Below are 25889 nucleotides of genomic sequence, written 5' to 3'. Positions count from 1 at the left end.
CTTTTCTGTAGGTTTAATCCGAGACAACCTTCAACAGACTGGAAACACAAACAAGTACCACTATTCATTTTCAGCCTATTCGTCAGTCTGTGACAGGCACAGGTTTGTGTTAACATATGCCCCATCCCTCTCATTACAGGTGCCATAGGATATATTGCATTTGTAAACATTCAGACAGGATATCACCATGTTTGTGATAGAGTATCTCATCCAACAAACTCTAAATCAGGCTCTTTATCTTTTTTGAAGGTGGGCTAAGTCTTTCAGTATTGTGTGTCTTTGTCAAGGCAAAGTTTTCACTGGTTGTCAATGATCATCTGGAACGCTTTATTCCTAGCCTCTTAGTGATGTCTTTAACCCTGTATAGCTGAATTAAAAAGGAATCAACAATTTTCCCAGAAGTCCCACCCTTAAGTCAGGATCACCAATGATCACCTTTGTGAGGGGTGACCGGCACCTTTGAGGGGTTTACTGAACTCTCAAAAAGCAAACTCTCTCCAAATACATATTTAAATATCTGAAATTAAGAGTATCGTTTAAGGCTGAAGGAAAATATTAGATTGTGCACATTTCCTCCACAATAAATTGCTCATATTGAAGTTATACAATTCTACTAGATTATTAGTAAAAGTTCATTGATTTGATTACAGAGCGCCGCTGCTTGGCAACGAGGCAGTCACAAAACCACTCATCAATTATTCCATAGAACCTGATTCTTTAACGATAACCGCCCAGCACATTATCTCTAAAGACATCTCCTTTGCCAAATGTAATGGATTTCCACAGTTATCCAATAATGTGTCTGGCTCACTGACAATTTCCACATCTTTCTGGGCTGCAAGTTAACATGAGTCAGCCATATCAGTGGAAACCTTGAACGGCACTTAAAAGAACACCAATACACGCATATCAGATGACTCATAGGGTGTGCATTCCAAAGGAAAGATTCCTGCTTTCAACACTGTAGTTCTGTTGTATTTGTACAATTTAACTGCTCTTTAACTGCTAGACATTGTTGCAAGAAACCCCATCATTTTGCTACCTTTAGAAAATGAGAAAATATTGATCAGGCTGTTTGTTTACTACGTACATGAACAACCACATTTACAGATAGGTCTGCTCAACTAATTGCTCTAAAAGTGACAAGAATAAAGGCCATGCCACATAAAGCCATATTGATAAATTAAGACAGGCCTCTGCCACAGTTTTGGGTTTGCTGGTGTATGAGTTAAAGAGCTGTGGCAAGGATATTTTACTATCTTATGTAAAGATCCTTAAAGGTATGAGTTGCTTTTGGCTGAAAGTATAGCAACATTTGTTGGCAAACCTAAAAAAAACATTGGAACACAACACAATAACATAGGAAAAGCAACACAATGACAGAATTAAAATATAACAGACCACAAAATAGTCAAATGTGAAAGCAACACAACAATCTCAATGTAAATTAATAATAATACATTTTTGTCACACATTACCACCTCCACAAACCTGCTTTTATACTACAGTGGAAAAATTAGTTTGCACCAAACTCTGCCTTACTTACCACCAAGGACATGAAATAGTACCAGTTTAAAATGTTTTGAAATCCTGCCTCAGGTCTTTTAGATGTAAAAGTAATCCACAAAGCTGACCTTTAATTCACTACATCTTGAACACAGCAATGAATACAAGGATCTGCAATTTCCCACTTATGACCCAAAATATAATGAGGTAGATTTATGAATATCAAAATATAGTTCCTGGTGACGTGCCCTCACGCAGAACTATGGCTACCAAAATGTAATCTCAACGGAATGATGAAATACACGTTAACCAGCCACGGTCAGTGCAGTTAACAGCAATGGAGTGGTGGTGCCGGGTGGGGGATTTCGAGGGAGGATGCTGAGGGAAAATTAAATAAATAATATGTTTTACCTCTGCATTGTCCCTCGGAATCCCCCTCACCCGGCCCCACCGGCACACCTCTGTTACCTGCACAGACCGTATCTGACGTTAACCCAGCTGATCTGGCAGAAATGCTCCAAGAATTCCCAATTCCGTATGGAGTACCAGTCCCAATGACCACATACTATAAGCAAGTGGTAGAACAGAGTGGAGCAGGTTCAAGGATGGGGGTTGGCAATGGAGAAGGTGGCAATAGGTAAAAGAAGCTATTTCAGGCAGCAGAGGCATTCTCTTTCTTGTGTGCCATAGGCAAGGGCCAGGGTAAATGTCTGAGTTGAGCCTGCAGACTAAACCTCTTGTGGATTAACTGAGCAGATTTTCGATCTGGTGAAATTGGACCAGGTGTGCAGGATTACTGGGCAACGTATAAATGAACAGAGTGGTAACCGACCCAGGGCCACTCCACTGTCATCTCTTTTAGGCAAGTCCTGTTATGTATACCCCCTTTTTACATACATTTTCCCATCCACACAACAATAACGGTTCTGAATAGGTGACCTTTAACCTATTAGTTTGCTCCAGTCTCTTTGACACCATGATCTTAGTATTTTATCATAATCCCTGTACCGGAGGTACATAATCATGTCCTCAGGCACTGCATAATTATTCTGTATAAGGGTCACCACTTTTTCCTCTTTGGCCAACAGGTCGCCTGGGCATGATCGCATTGTTTAGAAAAACATGTATGATTGTTTTCAAAATATTTGTGATTGTTTTTAAAACATTCATAATTGTTTTCAAAACATGGTGATTCTAGAAGAAGCCTTGGAGAAACCACTCTAGTATATAAGACCCTTATTCCCCCCTGCAAATCGGAGGAGAATTCCTTCCAGGCTGACACGGGGTCTTGCACGTTGAATCTTTGCAACGCAGTGGTCTGACATCCCTTGCGGGGTTTCATCCTTGGAGCAGAGACGGGGTCCTTCATTCTCTACCATCAAGTATGGGGTTTGGTTCTTCCCTAGGGAATTCTTGGCTACATACATATATATCTATACACATATATATCCTACACCTACATATCTAGGCTATGTACATTTAGGCAAATTGCATAGGGTGCGCAATCTAGGAGTATGCAAGTGCTACTGTCTTATCTGTACTGTATATGTTCATCTTCTTAGCACTATGGTAGACATGTATCTACTGTTTACCATATTGGAACTTGCGATTTCTTATGAATGCTTCTGTCTCCTGATTGTCGCAGTAAATATGTTTTACACAAGACTGACACTGGAACAATAAATACTTATTGAAATTTCCTAACCACCATACTGTGTATTTGTAGAATAAGTCAGCACGAGTGACTGAGTGAATAGTACTGTACTGATTTTCATGATCTCTGAGGAATCGGGGTTGTCATGTTCAGTGGCTAGCAGAAACTACCTAACCACTGTAAGATACAGGGGGGTGGTAGTGGCACTGTAGAGTTAGCTGGTCTAATGGCTGATGTATCCTGTGGGGGTGTCAGGAAACGGTTTGGACACAAAGCCCTCAATTTAGGTCATCCAAAATGCACAGGCCCTGGGGATTCCTAGGAACTACACAACACCAACCAACGTATTATTGGCCCCTAAGATTCGGTTCTAGTTGACATAATATAAAGAAATATATGCAAGCACACTACAGTTTTTAAGGTAGGCCCTCAACAAACTTTCTTTGTATTTACACCAAGTAACATGAATTACTGTTAAATTTGGAACAGAGGTCTTTAACATTGTCCAGGAGAGCCAGATTCATGCTAGAATTCCAGGACTACCTCGGACTACACGCATAATTAACTTTCTAATGTATTTAAATGTTTCATTTCTGGATATCATGAAAACTGGACATTGGATTAGCGCTCGTAGACCAACGTTTCACCTCCATTTTTTTCATTGCAGCCTTGTGGTTCAAGGAATTGCAACCACTGGAGTTGGTTTAGAAAAAGAAGCAATTACACTCGAGTCCTCTATTCATTACACAGCTTAGCAATGCAGCATTACATTAGTGAAAGTTTCACCAAAGAAAAGGTATGCATTCATTTATCAGTTGTAAGGATCTCCATTTGCCACTTGCCTGGGGATTGATGTGACCCTTCTAGATTGATCCCCCATTTTTCAGGAAAGAAGTTAAACTGAACAGATGTATACAATAAGATTAGAAACCCTTCTCACAACCTCAGATCTCGATCCTGTACTTGATGCCATTTAACATCCTTAAGGACTTACGGAGGGATATAAACCTTCAATAATATGCTGAAGGCACCCATCTGTATCCCAGAGTGTCATCTTTGCCAGAGTTCTGTCACCTAACGCAGTGTCTCAGTGCCATAAATGACTGGAATCCTCATTCAAAGTGTTGCATAAATCTGGAAGCAATTGTGGGACCCAGTAAATGCTGATACCGCAGTATAATACATTATTGGATATTCAATTTGTGGATCATTCTGAGCGTGAGAACTCAAAATGGGGTAGAGCACAATAATTGCATTTGTGTTCCATGCACACAAACTCGAAATGTGCACTATTGGCTGTACATTTTGCACCAGATATTTCCTGAGAAAAATTGTGCAGGCAAAAGTCCAGAATTTGTGCAATTAGCACTGTAGTCATTTGTGCCTTAGACGGGATTTATGTGGCCATTGAAATGAGGACTTTTTGTCTCTTCACTCGCTCAATTCTATTTGTACTAAAATTGAGTGTTTTCACATGTCTTTACAGTCTGTTGTTCCTTGGTAATTGTGGTTTTCCGCACTTTCTTCACTGGGTGATCTCCTTTTTAATCTCTACTCTAGATTTGGGTCTCACTTTGAAAGCACATATGGCTTCTCATTGCCAAACTAAACCTCCATTTGCAATTCTAGTTTCCATTTCATCATGAAATGGTTTTTACATTAATTCTCTTATTGAATTATCGAACAGTCATTATTTTGCCTCTTAAATCTTTGTTTAAAGTACTTACACCAATGGTACCCATTGAAATGAAATTTTGTGACATCTCACCAATGCTGTTCCTCACATTGATGTACTCTGCCCATTATACTCCGTGTAAAACGACATTCATTTATTTCTTGGAAAATACATATTTTCATATTTTTAGGCCAAAACTATTAGTTCTTTGGAGGATCTAACATGATACTCAATATGCTTTCACCACTCTTAAGATGTGTTTGGTTCAAACATTACTTTCACTCTTGTTCAGCATTTTCTTCATGATGCAAGGAAACTCTTTGCCTTTCACAATGTAGACCCCTTGCAGACATCGTCAGATCCCAAGGCCTCAACATAATTTCCTAGGCAGATAACTCTCAACTCATTCTCCTTATCACTGAAGACCACTCCACCACCAGAATAAACTTCTGCGACGCCATGACCAATGTAGCCAATTGGATGAGAAACAACTGTGTCACGTGGAATGGATAGACCTAGCAGAAAGAGCACCATTTACATGCTCACATTTCTTAGGTTGCCTTCTTCTGTACACATAATGACATTTGAAATACAATTGCATGTATATCAATGCAGGATATCATTCTCTGAATCTGCATGGCTTACATTTGAACTTTGTGGACACTCTATCAATATATTTTGAACATTCAGTAAAAGGGATAAAGTTCACTGCGTAAATGTTATATTTGTTATTTGTCCGGGTGGCAACACTGCTATTCAACTAGAATAAACAACTGTAACCCAAACAGGGGTTGCAACATGGCCACATGGATTCTATTGTTATAACTACACAGCCACTTCCTTGTTTAGACAGAAGCACTCAGCTTATACTGCGGGGTTACCACATGTTGGAATTCTAGCTCCGCTGATTCCTGCATACTATAACAAGGGATGTCCAATTCTACACCAAGACGGACAGCTCAATGACACTTACCCACAGGCAACGGGAGTCAGTCCACCTGGCAGCGATTTGGCAGATGGCCCACCCTAGGCAAGAATAGGTTAGGGAGTACTTGTTAGGATTACATATATATACAGTACGTATATGCCTATATATAAACACTGACTTAGCCGTGGTAGAAATGTTGATTCTTTTCACTGTTCTTGTAATGCTAATTGCGCTAATCTGTTTCATTCTATTGATAATCGCAGCACACATATTTTATGCAAGAATCACAATGCTACAATAAATATTGTAAAGTCTTGCTGAGTATTTCTTGTGTACTTATTTAGGTATGCACGAGAGTCCAAGCAAAAAGTTTCTAGATTTGTTACCATGATTTCCTTGTGGGATCTTGTTCTGAGGTTGCACACACATTTGTTACCCTTTAAGGTTAGGGGTTTGCATGGTGCACTGTGAGCTAGCAGCACTATAGGCCAGTATCTCCTGTGGGGTTGCGGGGAATCAGACACACACCATCCCAACATTTATGTTGTGTGAGAAACGCACATTGTTCCAACACTTGGTACAAGCCATATGACATTGTGCTGCAAATGTTAGAGTCTGGGCTCTTATTTAATGGAGCACCTGAGTAGTTTTCTTTTGTGTACTCAAAGACCCCTACTCTACAATTATCAGGTCCTTGGTGTTAGGGAAAAATCGTGCTCTACTTATTAGGTTAAACCTATATATAGGCTGTAGGTTGTTGAAGCTTGAACTCATCAAAGGATCTTTCTTTAGGGGTACCCTCTCTGATTTTACATGTTTAAAAGTCTGACACAGAAGAAACGGTTACCAACATACCTGATAACTGCCGACATGCAATTACACAAATGTTATTGCAACGTGGCCTGCCCCAGATGGGTGGAGACATTACCTTTATGGTGGAGGCTCATGAAGCATTCAGAGCAGAAGTATTCAATTCATGGTTTACAGTCCCGCAACTATAAGACAGTTTCACACGTACACTGGAGATACAGTACCTAACAACTACACAGCTTATGAAGCTCTAGAAACACCATTAACTTTCCAAGAACATCAAAATTGGTTTGAAGGTACCCTACCCTACCACATACACATGCAAACGTTAGACTAGGTCTCCTCAGTAATGAGGGAGCAACATGGCCAGTCTTAGCCAAATACACACCATATCCAGATTTTATAATTCTAGGAGCCCCAGAACTATGTACATTATATACAGATCTTATCAAAACATATAGGGCCTGATTACGGTATCAGGCGGACATCGTTGCAGTCTCGGAAACGAATACACTCTGGTCGGTGGTCCCAACTCCGCCATTACAATGCGATTGCATATGGTGCAGTCACATTCTCCCATTTCTCTGTGGGAGCTTGTGCTGCGGCTGTAAACCGGCTGTAGCACAAGTTCCCATGATAGGGGCCCCCAAAGTCACTTTTTGACAGGCCTTCCATTTCGGAAAGCCCAACATGGACAGCTTGTTGGAAACCTACATCGTAATTCCTACGGCGGGAACGCTATCCTCAGGGATTGCATTGGGGCCTTGCACTGGCCGACAGGCTCCTTGAGCCATCGGAATCCAGTCGGAATGACCAACCGGTTTCAATTCGGACTGCCTACATTGTTATTAGGTTGTCAGAATTGAAAGTGAAGAAGTTGGTAGGAAATCCTCCAACTGACGGTTGGAGGCTTTACGACTGACTTCATGATCGGCCCCATAGATGTTTAACACAGACTATCAATGCAGATATGGGTAAAATAACCACCAGGAGTAGGTTCCATTCTGGATCGCACAAAAAACAAGCCAGCTTGAAGCAGTGTTTCCCCATACAGGACCTAAGGACAAGCACAGAATTCTTACAATTTGCTTGCCAATGGGGATAGCCCCACTAGTGGAGGACTGCACCACATAGTGCACGGTCTTTGCTGCAGTATATACCAGAACTCATGGTACATCCTCATTGGCTATTTTGCCAGATGTGCTTGAATAGATCCAAAATGAGAACTGTGCGACCCCTGCCCTGGATTTGGGGATGAAACGGATGGGCAATTTTCCAGCAGCGTCCACCATTATGTTAAGTAACATAAAAAGGGAAGCAGCATGTATTGGTGATACATCAGCACCTATGGGATTTGGTGCAGATTATCAAAAATTATTGCAGAAACTTACGCAACAGTAGGTAGAGATAATTTGGGATCCAGACTTAGTAAATATAAAGGTGAGAGTCATTCTCAGAAGGATAACTGTAGGCAAGCTTCTGACTTTTCTACAAAGAAGAAGTGAGATAAAAAGATACATACAGTAAAGACTAATCCACAAGGTGGATCTCCTCAACAGGAGACTGCTAGAAAACTCTATATTCTGTGTAACAGTGATAATATTAAAGAACCTGACAGGTATCAGTATGCTGATACACGTTCATCTAGTTCCTTTCAGGAGACATTGCAGAAATATCAGGAGAGATGGGGTCAGTCAGAGCACAGATCAGAGGAGTACATACACCTGAAGAAGGCCTCACAATGCTCTTCTGACTACATAATAAAAAAGGAAGACAAACCCAAACAGTCAAAACCTCAATTTAAATAGAAGAAGGTAACTGGACTGAAAGCCAAGCATGCCACGGATATTTAGGACACTGCTTCTTAGGAGGGAGTGGGTTCTGACCATGCTGAACAGTGTGGTAGAAGTCACCATAGTTTGCCGGAACCTGAGTGATTGTCTTGTAGGAGTAGCATTGAGTGAATATATTCAGGTGGAAACACCGGATACTAAAGTAACTGCCCCACATCATTTGTAGGAGCTACAACTCCAGCTGGATAGGTTTTTACCTAGGATAATTAATGTTTTCTTTTGGGAAACTTTGCCATTTGGGTACAATATTCTTTTGGTCAAAAACGATTAGCTATCTGAATTTGTGATGGATTGCTCATATGGAGAAACAGTAATTTTACCTGCTTTTATCTACCTCATCCCTGAATCAGTTAAACATATATACGTCAAAGAGTGGACGTTAGCATTAGCTCCTGCATTATACTGCAACCATGTGGGGGTAGAATGAGGCTAAAAAACAAGTTAGAAAAATTCTGACAGAGCTTGAATACCAAAGTTTAATATAAAGTTGTACCTCTCCTGTGAATAATCCCTTTTTCCAGTTATGAAAACCAGACTATTCATGTCATCATCTACTATTAGACTACACTCATTTAAACACAGCTACACAAAGATTTGCAATAATATAGTGTGCAAAAACTATAAAACTACACTAGATATCTTAAATTGATTTTTCTGCCAAAACCTGCACTGGGTTCTCAATGGCAGTTCTGTTGTTCGCCCCAGGGATATAAGAATAGCCCTGTGTTGTTCCAAGCTTGAGTAATAGAACTTATACAAGAATTTGATGACCAGGCATCGTCCTATGTCAGTGACATTTGTTTAATGAATGATGACCTATCTACACACTTGACAAGAGTACATCACATTATCTTGGGATTTTCTCACATGAGCTACAACATTGATTTAAAATAGTCAACAATTGCCCACCCCAATTTCTAGTTTCTGGAATACAAGCTGTTAAGTGAAGACAAAAGCCTTGCTACACAATTCTTAGAAAAGTGTGCGACAACTACCAAAATCATCGAAGAAACTTCAATCCACATTGGGAGTTCGAAATTTTGGCAGAAACCACATTACAGATTACATAAAATGGGTTAAAACATTCTATGACTTAATACGTCCAGACTTTTCAAGTACACATTGGAAAACTGAACACACACACATACCTTACGTTCAGTGCAAGCTGACATGACAGCTTTAAAACACTTACACATAGGTGTAAACACCTCAAATCTGGTGATCCGTATCATTGGGGGATCATCAGGGTATACCTATGTTACATTCAGTGAGGGTAACACAGTACAAATTGCATAAAACTTGGATTTATGTACCAGTGCTGAGATGCGTTTTACACCGACAGAAAAGATTCTTATGGGGATAGAAACTGCTATGGTAAGGGAAAGAGCATTGTCTTAGGGTAAACAAATAATTGACTCCAGTTCCAGCTTAGAGACTGTCAAGAAAGCTAGCATCCCTAACTCAATATCATTATAACCAAGATAGATGCAGTGGGCCAACTCTCTCAGAGCAACAGATGTGGATCACAGATTTGACTCTACACTACACACACAAACATTTCTGGAATATGAACACAAATATCCTCTGCCTAATGAAGTCATGCCTCTTGATCAATATAAGTACACCATCTATACTGATGGTTTTGCCCAGCCTGCGACAGGGACAAAGCACCAATATTCTGCAGTGTGCACAGCTGTAAAATGGTGAATGCATGATGGAGAATAACACCCAGAACAGACCTACACACAGTCACTTGGTGATTGTACAGCAAAGCTGGGATAACTGAGGGTTCCATTTCTGGCACTGGAGAACACAAATCCAGAATTCTCCACCCTGATCCTGTGTGATTGGTATTATTGTGTTCAGTTGTATAATGGGTATCTACATTATTGGACCCAAAGCAGATTCAGAGATTCAAAAGGGTACACCATCAAGCACAAAACTCCTTGGGGGGCAAGTAGCTAAGCAGTAAGAATGCTTGCCATGGACTCATGTGATTCACACCCTGAGTCAACAGCATGTAGGGATACATGTTGCAGGGATTTCCATGGCTGATAGAGCTGCAAAAGCAACAGTGCAAACTGTTGCTGTCACTGGGATTACTCGTTCAAGTACAAGAGTAGATAGAGACATCATTATGGCTGTCAACACTGATTGTGAAGACACACATCTGCTGAAAGGCTTTCCAGCGAAGTACTCCTACCACTTACGTGTGCAAAATATGTAATTTGCTCGTAGTACTGGAGTAGGGGATGTAATGATTCAAATTCAGATCACAGGTTCGGTTTAATCATAGCAGCACATGAGGGTTTAGAATCTGCACATGCACGGGTGTCAGTTAAATTTTCACTATTACAGCAATGCTATTGGTGGCCAGTTCTTTACAAAAAGACTTTAGACTTTTTCCTTAAATGTGATATATACCACCAGAGGAAGTGTTCCACCAGAGCATAGCCACCATGGACAGGCTGTTTGCTTGTATTTATCTGGACCATCTTGAATTTAGATGAGGCTTACAAATGCATTTTGGTTGCAGTGGATTACTGCTGTCAATGTCTATGGGTTTGGTCACAGAGATAGGTTGACGGCAAAACTGTTATCGAACACTTGCAAGTCTTCATTGGGACATATGTAATTGGCCCATTCCATTTGGTCCAGGGGCTGCTGTTCACCTCTAAGACTTACAAAAACACTATGGGAAAATTGGGTGTGACTGTGCGGTACTCCTCCCCCTACCATCCTGACAGAAACAACGCGGTAGTGGAAAGGAAGAATCAAGACTTAAAGCAATTTTTAACAGCAAGGCTACTAGACTTAGGTCACACTTGGGTTCATCACACATATGGGGTCCAAAGAGCGTTAATCTGCCTAGAAAATCCCTGAGTGGATGAACACCCTCAAAGAGATCCTGTTTTGGGTTAAGATATTTGTACCTGACCTCGAGAGACCCAGAACAGTGGTGGCAGAAACACCATTAGATATAAATGAATGATTGGCTGCTAAACATGAACTGAACAGATCCCAGGACATGCAAAGCAATGTCCAAATAAAACACACCACCATTGGAGAAGTGAAGAAAGCACCAGCACCCTCTGGCTGGACCACAAATATTGTTGAACTGGTCAGAGAAAAAATTGTGAACAAAAAAGAAAGTGGGCCATCTTACAGAGCACCTGTAACTGCCCTGGCTGTTGAAGGTACCAGAACTCGACTTTTACCTCTCCTAGCTGGTTACAAAAACAAGAGATTTGTGTCAATAGATCTCATCAAACCACATCATGTCACTGGTTCTACACAGTAGGTCACATGAGATCCTGAGTAGTTACCTTTCTCCTCTCACTATTATCCAGGTAGCCCCCTTGGAAGTTTTGATCAGTGATGAAGCTTCTACTTCTCAGCTGGTGATACCAAACAGTGAAGTATCTCTTCAACCTGCTAGATCTACAACAACTATTCAAACAGCTTTCAGAGAAACACAGATATCGATTTGGAAACCTGACATGGATGGTGTCTACGTCCACAGTTTGAGTCAACTCCAAGTTCTCCACTACCTCAAGAGCTGCAAAAATAGATTGAAAAGTCTCTGGCTACTTTATTGACTTTGAAGCCTACTTACTGACTCATCTGAGCCACTACCACCTCCAATTGCACCTCTCTGAGGTAGATTACATGTTTTCTACTTTTGGTTGAAGAAAACTTACTTTGTTCCTCAAGGGCTATACCTGTGGATTACAATTTCATTACTTTTCCTCGTGCTGTGGATTGGTTTTGTGACAGCATTTTTCTTGCTTCTAAAGGGAACTATCTTCCAGAATGCTCTGCAGTACAAACTGTGTACTTGGTCTTAACACTCCATTCTTCCTCACACAAAGTGGGAAGAGACCTTTCCCTGGTAAACATTACTGCGGTTCTGGCTCCTGATGGAATTGTTTGGGATAGGGTGCTGTATAACTTATCCAACTGAACTTTTGCAGGTTCCATATGTATTTTACATCTCTTTACATGGTTCTATCACCCCTAGTGCAGTCTCTGATGATTGGGATTTTGATATAGTGTATGAAATTGCTGAAAGAACGTGAGTATTCCACTGTCTTTAATTCCGGAGAAATGTATGAAGGCATTTCAAACTATGATGGAATGTTCTGTTTTCAGTATTATGGTGATCACTTCCTGCATAAGCAAGTACTCCACGTGCAACATTGAATTGCATGCAATGGGGACACTGTCCTACACAAACATTTGCACAGAAGTTAGCATATTTCTCTGGTCATAATATATCTGACCCAGTGTCTATTACTATAAGCTTGCACCATCACCAGCAAAGAAAAATATGCTCACTATCATGGAAATGATATATTCTGAATCTTTGCTTTTTCAATTGTCCATGCAAGGGTTTAACTTTTGGAGGGAATCATTTGATTTGAAATCAATTTGGGGAACTAAAGATTGGCAGGTTCAGAGGAAAGTGGCACTATTCAGAGTATGCCAGACCAAATGATTTTCCTGTAACAGTGTAACAGACATCATGTCTTAGCTTGGCTAAGATAAAAGATGTAAATACACCTAGCATTTCCACATTTACATGTCTAGCAAACTGGCATTGGTTCACAAATCACATGAAGAGAACATTAGACACCATGATTCGCATCGGTTCATACAATTCTTCAGGGACCAATCTGGGGTTGGTAAGTGTGGCTGTTAAATACTAACGATGGTATTCACATTTCCTTGGTAACAACAAAGGGTTCAAGATCAGAAGGCCCAACCCACATTATGTTCAAAAACAACACTCTGGAGCAGTAACAACTTACAGAGTTGGGAAGTTGTGCCTTGATTGGTTAAAAATCTCAACTTTGTTCCAGGTATAACACCTGTCCCTTCTTTCTGACAACATGGGGCAACCAATTGTTAAAGACAAACAGTGTGGCTGACCATGGTTAGGCACCTCAGTTTCAAAGTCAATTTATGAGTCCTTGGTTTGTGCACAGCGCGTCCAGACTCCAGAGCTCGCCACACGTATGCTCCACTGTAAAGACAGATACCAAACTTTTTGAGGACAAGAACGGCGCACCAAGAAACAAAATTCAAAGAGCTTCCAATTTTGCCAAAATGAAGTCCTTTATTCTTTTTCAATCTTTAAAAAGCCTCAACCAACACGTTTCGTTCCAATGGAACTTCGTCAGGGCTCGGTAATCTCTTGTGGTTCCAGGACAAAGGTCAAAAAAAGGTGGTATTCCAAGCAATTTCAGTTCTCGTTCTCATCAGTGTCCTTTTATTCATAGGAGACGAGAGAATGGTTCTCCAAGTTCAGATCACGTGCTAATGGCCCAGAATCCTTGCTCACGTATTTTGGCAAAATCAAAAGCACATTTTGTATGCAACATACAACAAAGTGTGGAATGTTTCCCAGCAGGAGGCTGCTGAGAGACAGCGCAAACACAAAGAACGATGATATATTCAACCCAGATCTGTGACTGGGGGTAAGTGTCTGAAAAGTTTCAGCACTCCATCCATCGTCTCCTTGTATTTGCTTTGTTTGCCCTAAGTTGGCAGGATATGCCCAGACGTGGGTCCCTTGCTCACTGTGCCACTGGATTCAAGCTAGCCTGGCCGATGAGGGGTGTGACCCCAAAACCTGTCCCAGGATGCTTGTTTCCAGTTCAGGGAAGACCTGGCTTGGCAGTTCGGGCTGGACTGCTCCCATGAGGCACAGGGTCAAGACTGATTTGCATATAGCTGGTTCTGCACTGAGGTGGCAAAGTGAGCAAAAGAACAACGATGGATTCAACTTAGGTCAGTGACTGGGGTGAGTGTCTGAAAAGTTTCAGCGCTCCATCGATCATCTTCTTGTGTTTGTCTTTCGTAGAAGCTCAGACTGCTAGAATACTTATGGCACTCCTTGGTGTGCAGAGAAGTTTCGCTTCATGGAGCATGTAATGCGTCAATGTCAAATTTGTCCTGCTATATGAAGGGTTTCCCAGCTGCTGTGATACATCCAGCTTTCAGCTTGCTCTCAAATGGGAGCTATTTGATGTTGAACGATAAAGGCTGCTACGGAATTAAATCAGGAATAGCTTATCTGGTGATGGTTTCTGCAGTTGTGACTTGTTGCACACAAGTATTCTTTCCATCTGCCCACACAGTTAGGGAGGTGACGCTTTCAAACATGCACTTTAATGCTCTGAGCAGACTGAAAGCCTAACTGTTCAAGAAGAATTTGGCCTTATCATCTGCAAAGAAGACATTTGATTTCAAGTTGCAAGGTCTTCCTCTGAGATACAGTTGCCACTTCACACTCATTTCCCTTTACGTTTTGAGGAGCTGATTCAGCCCTTTTTTAACACTTATAGTACCATGGGAGTAGCAACCCTTTTTAAGAAAATAGGGTCTGGCTTCGTGAGTACCTTCCTGACAGTCTTCAGAGTAATTCCATCTTATACACGGAATATGTGTATTAGAGTGGAGTATAAGCATTGTTTGTTTGTGATTCTTGGTAAAAGGAGGAGGGTGTTGTTGGTGGAAAATATGATGGTGGGTTGAGTATAGGTTTGGTGGTGATGGAAAGTGGTCCTTTAGAACTAAGTAGAGGGAGAAGCTGGTATTTTGAGGGAACAGGGAGTGTGTGTTTGAAGGAGTTAAGGTTATGTATAATGTGGGTTTGGGCTGTGTTGGTAATTTGTGGATTTGAGTGGTATAGGACAGAGTGCTGTTTTGTGTGAGAGTGAAGGTGAAGGTGCAATTGTGTGGCAATTGGAAGTGACGGGTGTATAGATTAGGTTTGGCAAAACTCATAGAGTTTCACTCTGCAGAATTCCATGGAGATAAAAAACCTCTGCAGGAAGCCGCAGAATTGCATGAATGGACAGAAATGGGCACGTTGTACTGCTCAGCCTGTGATTGAGTGCTGGGAGCTCACAGGTTCACACTGAAAAATCAGAGGGAACTGCACCATATGGCGTGTCAGGGGGCTCAGCCTCTTGATTTGATTTTTCTGCCACTTGAGTAGATTTTCTGGGCTGTTTAGGGCTCAAAGAAGCACGAAAAAAGACAAACACGGATGACTCATAAGCCTTATGTGAAAACATTTGTTGATGTTCCATGGTAGTGTTGAAAGTAACTAAAGAGTATTCTGTAAAATTATTTGTAAACCAGTACTGCCGCATCTGGCAGAAAAGATAACATAGGGTAATGTTGCAGTGGAAGGAACATTATAACAGGACACCTGGCAAGAGAAGAGGTTTCATTTCAGGAACAGGCCTTGAGAGTAGCTAGAAACAAAGAAGTCCTGAAAGGGGCTGATTGTAAATTTCCCCAAGAAAGAGGGTTTCCTGGGCTCCTCCCATATCTGGGCTAGTGATCTGAGCTCACATCTAAAACATGTAGAAGGATCCCAAATTCACCACCACATCAGGTAAATATGACTAAGACTCAATAAGGGAAAATTTGAGTCTGTCTGTTTAGAAAATCTTTCCTGCATTGTTTGCTGTTGTTTTCGTTTTTTAAAAGTGTCCCAAATCGAAAACAAGATAATGAAATCCTCTCATTGTCACTCACGTCTATTGTTAATAACTACAAGTAAGAACATATGTAGAGAGAAAAAATATAAAAGCACCCCTCGGGTGCAAAGTGGATTTGTCAAGTTTTCATTTATCTTTGGATCAAGTCTCAGGTAGGTTAGTTCATTTACTTCAAGGATCTTGGCACCCTTTATGATAACATATGCAGTAACATTGATCCAACTATTAACACGTATTTTTAAGGGAAACTAACTAAGAAAACTGTGCTTATTTTTCTGCTATTTTGCTATTCCTCCAAAGCTGTGCACTCCGATAGGTTGGAGAGGATGAGAAATTAGATCATATATTTTTAATTAAGTGTTTAAAGAGGTCATAAAGGATCTCCTGAAAGATAAGTTACATTTAAACTGCTGAAATGTGATAAAAAAATACTTTAACCAGTTACTCTATAAAGGCTGCATTTCAAGTGCAGCGGCCATTAATTATGAGTATTTACAGCAGGTGTCTCCAACCTATTCTATAACAAGAGCTACTTACATTAAACAAAAATTATACTGAGCTATTAATTTTGCTAAACTGACCACATCAGACAAGATGACATTAGTGCTCACCCAATGCAGGAGTACCAGCAGTGTTCCCCTCAGTGACTCAGGCATGCTTGGCAGCAGTCATGCACCAAATGCTTTATCAAAGTGGAATACCTCTACAAGTCTAATACATAACAGACGTAGTTACAATGCTCCTGGCACCAAATAATATTAGTAATGAGGCTTCAATGTCACATGATCCATCATTGAAATATCAGTTTTAAATATATTACGGAAATTCAACCATTGTTTGCACATATCGAGTTATAAATTCTGAAAATACTCACATTTTTTACTTGAATACACACTCTTCAATTTTGGCATACACACCAAAGTAACCAAGCAAAAGCTTCTAATTTAGTAGATTCGGGAACTTCCAGGAGAGCTAGCTACTAAAAGGTATCTGCAGTGCTGCCTGTTGCTCATGAACTCCTCTTTGGAGAAACCTGATTTACAGAATGTTGATAACTGTATTTTTAACTGCAGAGCACAAAATCACAATATACTATTAGTTGCAGCAGGACATTACAAAGTGGTTCGACATTGCAAACAGCTAAAACGGATAGAAATAAAGGGGCAGATTTATGTTCCGTGGCGCATTCCTGCAAATCAGCATGGATGCGCCAGGGAAGATGCGTCACGCAAGTTTGCCCTTGCGCCACCGCAGATGCGCTGCATTTACAATGCGGTGCATCATGGCGCAAGGACAAGCAGATGCGTGACGCATCTGCCGGCGTAAGGTTGGCGCAGGCGCGACGCAACTCCAGCACTGTTCCAACCTACCCTATCCCTAACATGGTGCGTCAAGCCTTGCGCCTGCTTCAAGCAGGCGCAGGGTTTTGACGCATCAGCGTTGGGAAAGTGACTCAGTAAAATCGCAAGCGCGACGCAACTTCAGCACTGTTCCAACCTACCCTATCCCTAACATGGTGCGTCAAGCCTTACGCCTGCTTCAAGCAGGCGCAGGCTTTTGGCGCATCAGCGTTGGGAAAGTGATTCAGTCAAATCTTATAGATTTGACTGAGTCACTTTTCAGGGGCGTTCCTGCGACAGAACGCCCCCCCCCTCTGTCGACACGCCCACGTGAAACCTGAGGCAGGTTTTACGTGGCGCAGGGCTTTACATCGTGACGCATCTCCATAGATGCGTCACAATGTAAATATGGCGCAACGTGGTGCAGGGTTTACACCGCCGCTGCGTCACAAAAGTGACGCAACGGCGGCGTAAAAGTGGCGCATCTCCAATATAGATCTGCCCCATTATACCTGACGCAGGTATAATGTGACGCAGGGCTTTACAACGTGACGCATCTCCTTAGATGTGTCACGTTGTAAATAGACCGCATTGTTTGCGCCGCTGTTGCGTCAAAAAAGTGACGTAACTGCAGTGCAAAAGTCACTCAAAGGGCTTGTAAATCTGCCCCTGAGTACCTATTCTCGTCTAGCAGGGCAAGTTCTCTGCCGTTTGCTAGTCCTTTGCTGAGTCTTTATCCACAGTTCATGCACTACGTTTTCATCTGCCAGTGCTTTACTGCTCCTCCACACTTGCCTCGGTGATCTGCAGTCTCCACGAGGACTTCAAGGTACTGCCCTGCTAAAGCACCCCTGCTGCTGCACCCCTGCCTGAACACAGGCTTGAGCCGACACACGCGAGCAAGGTCACGCACATTGCTATACCAACCAGCCAGCAGCGCTACACCTATTTAGGCTTCAATGCTGCAGCTGATAACCGGGGAGCACAACAGAAGGATTTCTTGAAGGCACAGCACCCGTAAAGGCTCAGCTCATCAATTATTATAACGAAAGTACCAGCTTGCTCAATAGCTTTCCTATCCTTTGTCACATGTTTACAAATACATAATATCTGACTCCATAGTGATTACGGTTTTCACAAAAGAAAAGTTATTCCTTAGTTTTTTTCTCTATTTTCAATTTTAATGCACATGTTAATACAGTGAGCTTTTGAATCTTTAAACACCGGAAGTATTATTATTTAATTTTAACACCTAATTGTATGGGTTCCATGCAGAATTTCCGTCAGCCCCCTCAATTTCTACAAACTAATGGCAAACCTTCCATTAAATGGTGTCAATGGTTAAGAAGATTTGAAAACCATCTCATTGCAATAGACGCAGTAAAATTTCCTCAGGCGCACAAGGTAGCTATTTTGTAAGGTTGTATTCGAATAGCCGCACAAGTTTTTGACAACCTTCCTCACTTTCCAGCACCAGGTGGTTCGGTGATGATTGGCATGTCTATATGGAAGCTTTGGCATGCATGGGGAAGCAATATTCTAGCTTTTGTACTTGAGTGTCATCATTTTGTTTAAACACAAGCAAAGCGCTGATTGGGGAATGGAAGAAAATATTGCAGAATTAAGGATCTCAACTGCAACGTGTGATTTTGGAGCAAATACAGACATGCACATTAGAGAGTCATTTGTTTTCTCTTGTTTTAATAAAAAAATGAAGGAAAGAAAACCTAGCTTACTGGAAATGGTTGTCATCGCAAAAGGAATAGAACGTGCCATGATTTCCTCTGAGGTGCTCCAAGAAAGTCAAGTATCTCATGGCATAAACATGGTTGAAGACAGCTCTCTGTGTGCAGTGAACATTGGGGGCAAGTCTTCCAAACAACCTTTCAGGAAGTCTCTAATGTGTTTCAGGTGTGGTTCAAGAAGCCATGTTGGCAATTTTCCCAATTGTATTGTATTGTATTGTATAACTCTTTTATATAGCGCAGCTGTCACCCAACGGGTATCCTGGCGCTTAGAGACAAGGATGACATAGAGCATGTAGGACGATCAGTCAGCTAGTTAGGGAAGATGCTACCTGTTCTTGGCAAATAACCAGGTCTTAAGGCCTCTCCTGAAGCCCAGCAAAGATTCGGCCCGTCTCAGTTCTTGGGGGATCTTGTTCCAGAGTCATGCGGCTGCCGTGCCAAAGGCCCTGACTCCCATCCATGCTAGTTTAATTCTAGCGACGGATACTAGGCCTTGACTAGAGGAGCGGAGGAGTCTTTTTGGTTCATTCCATGAGAAACGCTCTCGCAAGGGTAGCGGGCCTGTGTTGTGTAAGGCTTTGTAGACCATGACCAGGGACTTGAAGCTAACTCTGTCTTTCACAGGCAACCAATGTAGATCCTTCAATGCCTGCATCACAGAGGAGCCACGTTGTTGTTTCAGTGCCATTTTAGCTGCCATGGACTGGATTCGTTGTAACCCCTGCACAATGTATTGGGGGGCACCCAAATACAAGGAGTTACAATAGTCCAGTCTACTCAGAATTACACTCTGGACTATTAAGGGCCTAGCCTCGCTTGGTAGAAGTGGGAGAATTTGGCGAAGAGCTCTCAGCAAGGAAAGGCAAGTGCTGATTGTTTTGTTGGCCTGGGTTTGCATCTGGAGGTTTTCGTCCACCATGACCCCCAGGTTGCGGACTGTTTTTGCGGCTTCTATAGGGGCATCCTCTGGTCTGAGCCTAAACTCGCCCAGGAGAAGATTAGACATTCTAGCAGCGTGGCAGTGCAATAGCTCTGTTTTCCCAGCGTTCAGCTGTAGGGAGTTGGCCTTCAGCCAGTCTGAGACCTGCCCTATACATGCTTGAAAGGAGCTCATAGGAACAGCATGCTCTCCTTCGAGGGAAAAAAGCAATTGAATGTCGTCCGCATAATTGACCACTTCGATCCCATAGGATTTTATAATAGGGATCAGTGGGCCTAGGTAGACGTTAAAAAGAATTGGGCTGATTGCCGAGCCCTGGGGTACTCCATGGCGAACCGGAGACCAAGGGGAGGTAAACGGTGTCAGCATAACTGCCTGTTGCCGGCCTGCCAGATAGGAATGTAACCATTTCAGGGAGCAGCCCTTTACCCCAAAACCTTCCAGTCTAGACAGCAGTACGGCATGGCTGACCATGTCGAATGCGGCCGACATGTCTAGCAGCACTAGTACTGAGGACTTTTCACTGTCAGCTCGCATTCGAAGTTTGTCTAACACTGTTGTTAAGGCAGTTTCCGTCCCATGCCCCGGCCGGAATCCAAACTGGTCCCTGTCCAACAACTGATTTTCTTCCAGATAGTTTGACAGGAACTTACTGACCATTTTTTCCAGACTTTTAATAGGGAATGGCAGTAGAAAAATGGGGCGGAAATTAACCGGCACCGTAGGGTCTAGAGATGGTTTTTTCAGCAGGGGGGTGACTATCGCCTGTTTCCAGCAGTCTGGTACCACCCCTTCGTTCAAGGATTGGCAACAGATTTTCCACAGGCCTGGAAATAAACCAGGGCCAAACTCCTTCCAGATTTTGTGAGGAAGGGGGTCAAGGGGCGAGCCAGATGATATCTGCCGAGCTATGTTGCTAAAAACATCCTCCGCGGGGGGTGGAAAGTGATTCAGAGAGATATCCTTCCGGACAGCTTCACTGGAAGGCGGAGTTACCCTTGCGCTATGGTCAAGTCCACCCATGATTTTAGTGACCTTGTCAATGAAGAAGGTGGCAACCTCGTTGCACAGGTTTTGCGATGGCTGGACTCTATTAGCCAGGCATCCAGGGTTACTAAGATCTCTTACAATATTAAAGAGGGCCTTAGTGCCATTAGGTGCATGCAGAATGGATTTTGCATAGAATTGTGACTTGGCCTCCCCAATTGTCCAGCTATTGGTAAAAGGTGCATGTCCTGCAAAAACATGGGCAACTTTCAAGCGGTATGCAGAGAAGACAGGAGTTTCACAAAAGTTAACGGCGTTGAAATTGATGAGGATATTGACAGCTGTTCTGAAAAACTAAGCAACATTGTTTTGACCATCGAGTGTACTTCTGTTGATGTATGCGAAGCCAAAGGTCCTTGGTGTGAGATGATTATTGGTGTTGTTCCTATTCAGGTCATAGTTGACTCAGGATTTCCGATCACCATATTGTCAGATGTCAACTAACTTTTATGCAAATTGGAGTGACAGTGCTGTTCTCACTCAGGTTGACGTTAGTCCAAAGGCTTTTGGCGAAATGGAAATTGACATTGGAGATTGGAGTGTCTAGGCAGGCATACGTTCAGCAAAGTATAGGTTTCTCTTAGAGGTAGAAACATCATAGGTTAGCAAGATTTAGCCAAAATGGGCCTGTACCTCAAATCAGGCACAGATCAGCCTATTGTGGTCGGTGATCTTCCAGCTATTACAATGATGAATGTAATGTGGAGGTGGCTAACCTTTTCTTTTCAGAGTCTGATGTTGATGGCATCCTTCATCAATTTCCTTCAGTCTTCAGCATCAAAGTTGGTAGCGTCATTGGTTTTGAACATGAAATTTGCCTCAAACCTAATGCTCAACCAGTCGTGCATAAAGTTTGTTCTTTATCATTAAGTGCCAGGGAGGGGTTGAAGAGTGTGCTGAAAAATGTGTGTGTTGAGGGCATCATTGCACCTTGTGATTCCTCTGAGTGGGTTTCTCCCATTGTTTTGGCAAGCAAAATATCAGGAGAGGTCATGTCGTCTGCCGACTTGTGCTCACTCAGTCGTAAAATCTTGGTGGATTGTCATCCACTCACTAGAATTCATGATTTGTTGACTAACTTGGGGGGGGGGGGGTGCAAAGTATGTTTCTATAATAGACCTCAAGTCAGCATATCACCAAATTCCACTATCCGTTAAGTCACAAAAACTCACTACTTTTATGACTCCATTTGGTGTGTATAAATGTCTCAGACTACCCTTTGGTTTAGTATATGCTCCCAGCATATTCCAGAAATTGATGGACACGTTACTGGAAGGTATTCCTGGAGTACAAGCTTATCAGGGTGACATTCTGGTGTATGCTGGCAGTCATTTAGAACAGGACAATATCCTTGTCCGAATTCTCAAAACACTGGGCAAGGCAGCAATGACTGTCAGGCATGATAAATGTAGATTTGATTTTCAGGAACCTGAATATTTGGGTCACACACTCTCCTGATGGTATTAAACCCAAGTTTTCACTTATCAAAGCCATAAAAGATTCCCCACCACCTGAAGATAGGGAAGCTCTTCGTTCCTTTCTAGGGCTTGCTTAATATTATGCCCATTTTGTGTAGGGTTATGCACATATTGTAGAACCCCTGAGGGCACTTTTAAGAAAAGGAGTTATTATTATTAGTGTTTGTAAAGCGCGACAGCTACTTCCAACGGAAGTGTCCCGGCGCTGGCATCCTACAGGTAGAGAGATGGAAAAGATGGAAAGGAGAGGAGAGGCTTAAAGATCGCAGAAGTCTATAGGGCAGCCCAAATAACCAGGTCTTCAGGGCCTTCCTAAAAGGCAATTCCGCGTCAAGCTGTCGGAGTTCATTTGGTAGTGTATTCTATAGCATTGCCGTTTTAACGGAAAAAGCACGTCCACCTGTCCTAGCCTTCCTGAAGCGTGGGGTGACCAGAAGATTACGGCTATTGGATCTAAGCGTTCTTGCTGGATGGTATCTCTGAAGCCTCCGTTTCAGATAGAGAGGGCCTACCCCTCTAGTTGCTTTATGAGCCAGCACAAGAGCTTTGAACTGAACTCTTTTCCTTACGGGCAGCCAGTGTAGGCTGCGCAGATGAGGAGTGATGTGATAGCGTAAGGGCACATTTCTTATGAGTCTCGCTGCTGAGTTTTGGATACGCTGCAGTCTCCTCATCAGATAATCAGGGAGGCCGATGTACAGGCTATTAGCGTAGTCAAGTTGCGAGGTGATAAGAGCATAAACCACTGATTTCCTACAGTTCATTGGGAGGAAATGTAGAAATCTGCGTAATGCCGTCAGTCTCCAGAAACATTGGGAGGAGACATGCATAATTTGTGCATTTCCTGAAAGTTGCGAATCAAATCTAACACCCAAGTTCCTTGCCGCCGTTACAGGTATCGGAGGAGGATTTAGCTCTACTGGCCACCATAGCTCAGTCCGTGGTGGAGTAGGTTGATTAAAGAATAAAACCTCAGTTTTATCAGTATTTAGTTTTAGGCAGCTATCAGTCATCCAAGAAGAGATATTTAAGAGGCATTGCCTAAAATTGATGAACGCTGTCTCGCTATGTTCTTTAAAGTAGAAGACCAATTGCGTGTCATCTGCATACGAGACAACACGCACACCCCATTTCTCTACAATTGCCGCAAGAGGCGCAAGATAGACATTGAAAAGTGACGAGCTCAATGCCGAGCCTTGTGGCACGCCCTGCAACATGGATCTAGAGCTGGAAACATGAGGATGTAAAAAAACCTGTTGCGACCTGCCTTCCAGGAATGACTGAAACCAATGCAGCACGGTCCCCGTCACTCCTAACAGATGTAGCCTATTCAGGAGGATCTTATGGGAGACCGTGTCAAAGGCTGCAGATAAATCCAGCTAAACCAAAGGAAATGATGGACGGAGTGTTGAACATTGCAAGCACTCCCCCCCAGTCAACTGATCTGGGTTTAATCCACCACTGTTCTTTAGCCCACTCTGCCACCCCAGTTCAGACATGGCCATATGCAAATCAGTCTGACCCTGTGCCTCATGGGAACAGTCCAGCCTGAACTGCCAAGCCATGTCTTCCCTGGACCGGAAACAAGCTTCCTAGGACCGGTTTCTGGCATTTCAGCCGTCTTCAGCCAGGCTTGCTAGAATCCAGGGGCAAAGTGAGCAAGGGACTCACGTCTGAGCATACCCTGCCAACTTATGGCGAACAAAGCTAAACCAAAGGAAATGATGGACGGAGTGTTGAACATTGCAAACACTCACCCCCAGTCAACTGATCTGGGTTTAATCCACCACTGTTCTTTAGCCCACTCTGCCACCCCGGTCCTAGGAAGCTTGTTTCCGGTCCAGGGAAGACATGGCTTGGTAGTTCGGGCTGGACTGTTCCTATGAGGCACAGGGTCAGACTGATTTGCATATGGCCATGTCTGAACTGGGGTGGCAGAGTGGGCTAAAGAACGGTGATGGATCAAACCCAGATCTGTTGACTGGGTGTGAGTGTTTGATTGGTTCTGATACTCCGTCCATCACCACCCCCTTTTGTACCGCAGATAAATCCAGCAGCACCAGCATGCACAGTTTCCTAGTTCAAGGGTTTCACGAATTGATTCTGCAACTTCCAAGAGAGCAGTCTCTGTGCTATATCCTGCCCTAAAACCCGATTGGGAATCATGTAGGTGGTTATTAGATTCAAGGAAGTCTGAGAGTTGCCTCTGGACTTCCTTTTCTAGGATTTTTGCTGGAGCTGGCAGTAAGGATATAGGCCTGAAATTTTTTACTTCTGCTGGGTCGGCATCCTCTTTCTTGAGGATAGGCCGGACAAATGCCTTTTTCCAGTCAGATGGAAAGATTCCCGCCTCCAGAGACGTGTTCCAGAGAGAATTCAAGGTATCATTGAGTAGAGGTGCTAAAAGTTTAAAAACTCTAGCAGGGCAGGGATCGAGAGGTGAACCTGACTTACCTTTCATTAGTTCCTTCAGAGAAGCTTCCTTCTCAAACCGGCGAAAGGTTGACCACTTGTCTAACGTGTTGACAGTTGTCATGTCCTGAATTTCTGCCGGCGAAAAAGCAGAGTAGATGGTCAAAATGTTATCGTGAAAGAAGGCAGCAAGTTCCTCACAGAGATTCAGGGAAGGTAAAATCGTGCTTTTTAGGATCTGGGGTTTCATAAAGCCCTCTACTATCCTAAAAATCTCTCTGGAGGAATTGTCAGCATCCATAATTTGTTTTGCCATATAGTCTCTCATAACCTTACGTTTCAACGTATGGAAATTTTTTAGTGCTGCCTTATATACCCCTTTAGCTGAGGGTTCGTAGTCCTTTCTCCAGACTGGCTCGAGTCTCTTGCATCGACCCTTTTCGCTACGGAGCTCCGTATTAAACCATGGTGCTGATGGTTTGCTCCTAAACACTTTACACGATCTTATCGGTGCTGATTTATCAAGGGCTACATTGATCCATGCATTGACGAGGGAAGTATCTAAATTAGGATTCCCTGACAGTGCGGGGGAGGTATTGTGTAATTCATCCCTCATAGATTGCAGCGTAACCTTCCTCCAGTTTCTTCTATTCTCTGCGACAGATCTACTTTGACTGCCACTGCGCTTCCAACTCACCCTAAACGTGACCAGCATGTGGTCCGACCAGGTTACAGGTAGAAGCTCTTCCACCTTAATGACAGGGTCATTAGTAAAAAGGAGGTCCAAGGTATGGCCAGCTGCATGAGTAGGAGATAGTACTTTTTGCGTTAGGTTTAGACTTTTTAGGGAGTCCTCTAGTTGGGTGGCTAGAGGGCAGCTTGCATTGTCCATATGGACGTTAAAATCACCAAGAACGGTGAAGTTAGAATAACGTACGGAAAGGTTTGCAATACAGTCAAACAGAACCGGCCAATAGGTGG

This window comes from Triturus cristatus, chromosome 5_2, assembly GCF_964204655.1.
Source record: "Triturus cristatus chromosome 5_2, aTriCri1.1, whole genome shotgun sequence".
NCBI lineage: Eukaryota > Metazoa > Chordata > Amphibia > Caudata > Salamandridae > Triturus > Triturus cristatus.
This window is presented reverse-complemented; position numbering follows the sequence as displayed.